We start from the raw sequence: 7,136 nt of genomic DNA, 5'->3' as shown, positions 1-7,136 counted from the left end.
GACAGAGTGAAGGTACACAGGACCTAAAATTTCCACTCTTTTATTAGACCCGGGTCCAGTGGACCCGAACATCCTGTATGTAATATAAGTGTGTAGGGGGGGTGTACAGTGTGTGGTCATTGAAAATTTGTTTTGATATATGTTCTTCACAGAAAACGAGCCAAGGCCAATGAGTATGAGTTTGAAAAAATAATTAATGGTATAATTTTTCTTTTGACAAAAAGTGAAAACGGGTCCCACAGACCCGAACACCATACAAGGGTTAACTGCATCTGTGCGTCTCTCTCTACAAACAATAAAGCTGTGAGTTTACTTCAAAAACAGCTCTTTTATATGGCGTCAAAAGTGGGACAAAACAGCGCAAGCGCATGGAACGGATCCGCAAAACGGGTCCGTATCGGAGTCCACTTGCACAGCGCAACGGATCCGAAACAGATAAGGATTACGGATAATAAAGCGGTTCATCCGAACCCGTTCATGAAGTAGCTCATCCGGCCCGGATCCGACCCGGACCCGTTGATAAAGAAACGGACATATACAGCGATCTGTCTAAAAACGATCGACTTAGATCTTGGGATTTAAGAATCGATATCGATTCGTTAAAATTAAGATTTTTGGTACGATTACGTGCACAGTTACACCCTATATAACTTAAATCTTAGTATCTGTAAGGGTTTTATAATATAAGTATGAATTTAGAAAGAAAACTTACCGCTTTACTCTCTGCCATCATCCAATTCCAATTATTAGATCTGCGCGCGCGTGCGGGCTCTGCTCGCAGTTTTGTTATTTGTCTTTGCAGCGTGCTGATGTGTGTACACAATCATATTTTTTGTGCTCGAGTTTGGAATTTGCCATTTCTTTAGGTTTACATTTTACGTGCGAGCTTTGTCACTGTGCGCACAGTACTGTAATTCGCTTGCGCGCTGTGTTCATGCGCTTGCGCTGTTTTGTCCCACTTTTGACGCCATACTTTTACCTCCTTGTTGCTGAGAAATATAATGTAGAGATTCATTATTGAAACTATTTTATTAATAAAATTCGTGGGGCAGCGTTGACAGGAAGTTTCTGTGCTCCTGAATGTTTGTGTGTGCGAGTGGAGTGTGTGTGTATGTGTGTGTGTGTGTGTGTCAATTAAAGCAATGCATTAATATAGAACACCTGTGTGTATATATATATATATATATATGTATATACACTTGGTCCCCCCCCCAATGTTCAAGACATGTTACGGCCTTGCTAAAAAGACACAATGCTATTATTATTTTTCACCATGAGAAATACAATCTACATCAGACTGTTCTGTTCAAGGTTGTTCTGCTAAATCTCACAGTGAGTTATAAAGATGGTACATATTTGAACCTTCTCAAGTCTGTATATGGATAAGTATTCTCAATTCCTTAAATTTAGTATTTAACTGCATTCTAACGAGGTCTGATCAAACCTAAAACAGAATGAGACATTTGAGCAAATAACTGAAAAAAAAAATGCTCACTCTCATTCTGAATCCAAATTAAAGTAAAAATCTTTACCCAGTGAGGCTGTGCATGTCTGCATAAATAACAAAAGAACCAGTAACTTTCAGTTTGGATGCTAATATTTGATTGAACAGTCATTGCTTTTTTTTTTTTTTCTTTTCCTAAAAAAGAACTAAGCTGGGGAACAGGGCAGCACATTCAGCTAGAAGGAGATCACTGGCAGATAGCAATCTTCTGCTCAGAAAGTCTAGAGTCCAATTTCCAATATACATTTGTTCTATTGCCTTTAGCTATCGAATGCCTAAGTGACTTTGGCTGGCCAAAACCCAACATAACATATGAATATGCAAATACTGTTTGCTTTTGCCTCTTTGTTAAAGCTAATAAGAAACAACTTCAACTGACAGCATGTTGAGCTATATTTCCAGCAAATCCATAATTTTGACCATTTACGTTCCATGAAAACAAAGTGCTCATGTACTGTTAATTGATCATTTTAAGCATTTCTTTATTTGCATAGTCCCTTTAAGTCAAGTTAGTCCACTCAACAGACGTCATAGCAATTTTCAAAGCATAAATGATTATATAGGTTTAAAATTAGACTTAAATTGGTCAAAAAGTATAGTTAACCATTAGCACAGTTAAAGTTCATGATGATTTTCTATTATTTCTATGATTTCTTAGTTATGCTAGTCAAAAGCGCTTAGAAATCCCTCAATATATAAAATAAATATACTGTATACATTTGTGCTCGAGATGTTATTGAAACTGAACCCACATCTGATGATTCAAGACACTACATCTCATCCAAAATTCTGTTCTTCCACACACTCTCGAGGACAACATATGAAATCCCTCTGATCTCAGTGGGGTGCTAAACCATAGATAACATATAAAGTTACTAATGATAGGAAGTCGAGTGCCAACATATGATGAAGGATTATCAATGCATATTTAGTGCACTGTTCTTTAAGACCCACCGCAAACACAAAGCGCCGTGTACAGTGTTATGTTTCTGTCATCAGATCATCATTATAACTGATGTTCAAAATATTTTGAACACACTGTAGTAACAGTGTCCCAAACAGCTCTTTAATAAGTCATATGAGTGGTGTGTTTTTCTGTGATGTGTATGAACCTTCAGGCTGAATCCTTTTAAAGTCAAGCTCTTTAACAGACTACAATCTTTGCCTTGAGCAAGTGTGCAAAATTGATAATTTTTTAATGCACAGTTTGTCATTTAGATTTTAAATCAGTTGAAAAATAAAGAAAACTAATTTAGAGAAATTTATACTGGTCTAAACCGTTTTTTTGTTTGTTTGTTTTTTTCTTCTTCAGGGTATAAGGAACTTGAATCTGCCCCAGAGGGTCAAATAAAGTGTATGATGGGATCAACACTCCAAATAACTCCTTCTTCCTCATCAAACCCTGGTCTCCCACAGTATAATTCTGTGTAAAACTCTTTAATGGCGCATGTTAATACTTAACACAAATGCCTACATCTTGTAAAGTACAATCCAATTACTGCTTTAAAACCAGCTCTGAGACTAGTAAAACTGCTTTCAAATGGATTAGAATCCAAAAACAATCAACTAAAAAAAATGTTTTTTTTTTGTTGTTTTTTTTGGTTAGAGGGCAAATGTTAAGATTCTAAGATGACTTCTTGTGGGATTTGAAAGTCAATTATGATATGTAAACAGCATACATTTTGGTAAATTTGGTAGAGATTTTGGTAAATGTGACTGAAATTACCAAATTTCTGCAGGGTTCATTCTTTGTCTGATCAATTTAAGTGTCAAACTGTTGTGAAAATGTATTGTTAATGGAAAGAAATTCCAGTTTGATCTGGATGGCCACAGTTATTTCAGCCATATCTTGATAGTTTTTGTGTAGCTGAGAGCTCATCGGGGTTGTAGTTCAAATCCTGGGTGGAGTAAAAAAGGAAGTTGATTCAGTACAAAAGGGCAGAAGTTTCAAATGTTCCTGTCGTTCTTTAAGGCAACAAGCCAGAAACAAACCATGGGTTTGTATATGGTTTCCGTGTTTACAGCACACACGCTTATTTGTGAGTAACATATTCCCAAAGCTTTTCTCTTTATTACTTAAAAGATGTCACATGGACCGACAAAGCCATAGTTGTCATGGTGCTGGCACAAATAAAATGCACAGAGCAGCTGAAGATGGAATCAAAGAAGGTAAAGTAAACAACTCTTTTAATAGGCTGTTTATGTCATTACAGTACACCCCTGCACAAACACAAAGCATATAAAAAGTAGATAGCCTGATGTGTTTGTGCTGCCACAGATAATTATGTCTCGTTTTCCCGTAACCTTTCCGCTTTGCATTCATTCAAAAGTACATAAATAAATAAGGGTTAATCTAGTAAATGGAGAAAGGAAAGCCCAGGAAGCATGCATTAGAGCAGAAATCTGATAAAACACGAGTGCTTTGGCTAGCCGCTCTTGAATAATTGCAGGACTTTACTGACACTGGCATCCATATATGGTGTTTTGAGAGAAATCATTTGTAGATAAAGAAAGACATGTCCCATAACTGCCGAAATCTTTCTTTTATTGTTGACCTGCACATCAGTATCTCTCTTAAAGGGTTACTTCACCCAAACATGAAAATTAGCCCATAATGACTCACCCTCAATTCATCCTAGGTGTATATGACTTTCTTCTTTCAGACGAATCCAGTCGGAGTTATATTAAAAATTGTCTTTGACCTTTCAAGCTGTTTCAAGGCACTCAGCGGGTGTTGCATGCATCCGTCCAAAAGCAGTTAAATAAAATGCGCCCATCCATAAAAAAAAAAGTATCTGACACGGCTCCGGGGTGTGAACAAAGGCCTTCTGTAGCGAATCGATGTGTTTTTGTAAGAAAAATATCCATATTCAAAACGTAGTAATCACTTTAATGTAGCTTGCGCTCACTGTTGCACACGGAAGCAGCTCCGGGCGGATGACGTATGAGGTCGGCTTTGCGCATGCGCCGCTCAGAAGTAACATAGAAGTTATTTCTATGTTGATTGATCGAGCATCCAGAACTTTAGCCTACTACCAGGTTAGGTACACCACTGACATACATTACTGGACGTTAAACTTTCTCACTCACTTACATTAAATTCTCCTGCTTATGATGTACACTACTGTACAGTTTAAAAGTTTGGCGTCAGTAAGATTTTTTATTTTTATTTTTTCAGTTTTATTCATCAAGGACACATTGATTTGATCAAAGGTGACAGTAAAGACATTTATAATGTTACAAAAGATTTCTATTTCAAATAAATGATGTTCTTTTGACCTTTCTGTTGTATCACGGTTTCCACAAAGCAGCACATCTGTTTTGAATGTTGATATTAATAAGAAATAATACGTTTCTTGGGCACCAAATAAGCATATTAGAATGATTTCTGAAGGATTATGTGACACTGAAGACTGGCTGTTGAAAATAGCTCAGCCATCACAGGAATAAATTACATTTTAAAATAGGCATTTTAAGATACTTTTTTCAAAAACAAACTTCTGACCCCAAACTTTTGAACGGTAGTGTACAATAAAAGCAGTAATTTGAAATATATTAAGATTTACTGCACTTTATTTTATTTTTTTTGTAATATGTACTTTTGCTTCCCTTATTATTAATTTGAATCCATAAAATTAAACTTTTTTCCCTAATTTTAAAATTGGGTTTTATGTGTATTTTATTCTTCTTTCTCCTTAAAAATTCCTCAACTCTAGAAAATTGTGTAACGCTGACCACTCATATTGGAACTGCCAAATATTATCTTGCTCTTGCCGTTACTGACTGACCTTTGACTGTAGTGTTCTTGTTACCATAGAAACAGACAAAGCATGTGAGACCAAATGAACACCATTTATAATGGTTCAAACCACAAACACGCTACTAACCTTTTTGCCCTCACGTCACCTAGAGAGAAACAAGGGGCTAAGTGTGTATACATTAAAGGGATTGTATGCAAAAATTTAAATTCAGTCATTTCCCAAAAAAACTCTATGAGAATGATTAAGAAATGCTGATCCTATGATGTCTCTGAAATTATACATTGTTTTTGGAACTTACATTAATGATACAGATACATTTTACATCACATATCCATTATTATCCCGTTAGATTACTGTAGTATTTTCCCTTTTTTATATTCTAATAGCTTATCTTAATAGCTGACAATGGGAATAAATTGCTACAAGTTGAGTTGCGGCAGTGTTTTTACTTTCTTTAGATAACGAAAACCAAAGCATAAAAGCATTTCAGTCATGAAAACTCTTGGAGTGATTATTTCAACCAGCATTTATTGGCATGGGCATGAAATATACATAAGCTTTTGGCGGACGAGATCTGCTACGCTGCAGCTGCTGCTGCTGCTGCTACTGAGCAAATACAATAATTTGTTCAGTTTATTCAAAAATAACACAGGAAGGCTGCTGCAAGAAATGTAGAACCCCCCAACAGATCTCTACAGGTGCCGCTGGGGAGGAGGAGGGATAACATAAGCTTTCATATTCACGCAACGTGCCGAACACAGGCTAGAATACAATATATATATGGTTTACGTGGATTAGAAAGTACTCCTGATTGGCTGGTGCCACAGCGCTGAACAAGCCAATTAGCGATTAGTTAGAGTTTCATGCCTGAACTATATATATATATTTCAGTGCAGAAGAAAGTATACACAGTGCAAACATACATGATAGTGCAGACATACATAATTACACAGTAAAGATGAAATAACACTAATATAAAAAACAGAAAAATAAATATTGCACTATATATAGAAATAGAAATATAGAGGAAAACATATAATTGCTTAAATGAATGTACAGATATGTTATTTACAAGTGTACCGTTTATGTAGTTTACAATATACAGTTTCCAGATACTATGTATTAAAGTGTCAGTTATGATGGACAGTGTGTAGTTGTGAACTTTTTAATTGTTCAGGCTGAATATGGCCTGCGGGAAAAAAACTGTTCTTATGCCTGGCTTTTCTGGTGGTCGGTGCTCTGTAGCGCCGACCATAAGGCAACAGTTCAAAGAGAGAGTGGGCTGGGCGTGTGGGGTCCAGAGTGATTTTCTTAGCCGTGTACACCCTAAACACAACAACGATGGCGGCTGTGAGAGAAGAACAGTTTCGTAAACATCTGGCAGTAGCATTGATCTATTCAATGGCAAAGAAAAAGAACAAGAACAAGCGACGTAGATGGTATGTGCATCCACTTAACGAAAACAGAAAGAATGATGGCGAGTTTGCCCTTTCATCGCACGTCAAAGAAGGTGGAGTTCCAGAACACACCCACCGACTGAGGTGGGATATGGCCTGAAAAAAAAAACTGGTCTTCTGGCCGTTTTGGTGCTCAGTGCTCTGTAGGCAACAGTTCAAAGAGGAAGTGTGCTGGGCGTGTGGGGTCCAGAGTGATTTTCTTAGCCCTTTTCCTCAATCTGGAAGTGTAAAGATCTTCGAGGTTGGGCAGGGGGGAACCAATAATCCTCTTAGCCATCCTGACTGTCCGTTGTTGTCTCTTGATATCTGATTTGGTAGCTGAGCCAAACCAGACAGTTATGGATGTACACAGGACAGACTCAATGATGGCCGAGTAGAACTGTTTCAGTAGCTCCTGTGGCAGGTTGAACTTCC

Source organism: Sinocyclocheilus rhinocerous, unplaced genomic scaffold (assembly GCF_001515625.1).
Source record: "Sinocyclocheilus rhinocerous isolate Xijiao unplaced genomic scaffold, SAMN03320098_v1.1 scaffold1537, whole genome shotgun sequence".
Taxonomy (NCBI): Eukaryota; Metazoa; Chordata; class Actinopteri; order Cypriniformes; family Cyprinidae; genus Sinocyclocheilus; species Sinocyclocheilus rhinocerous.
Note: the sequence above shows the minus strand (reverse complement) of the source record.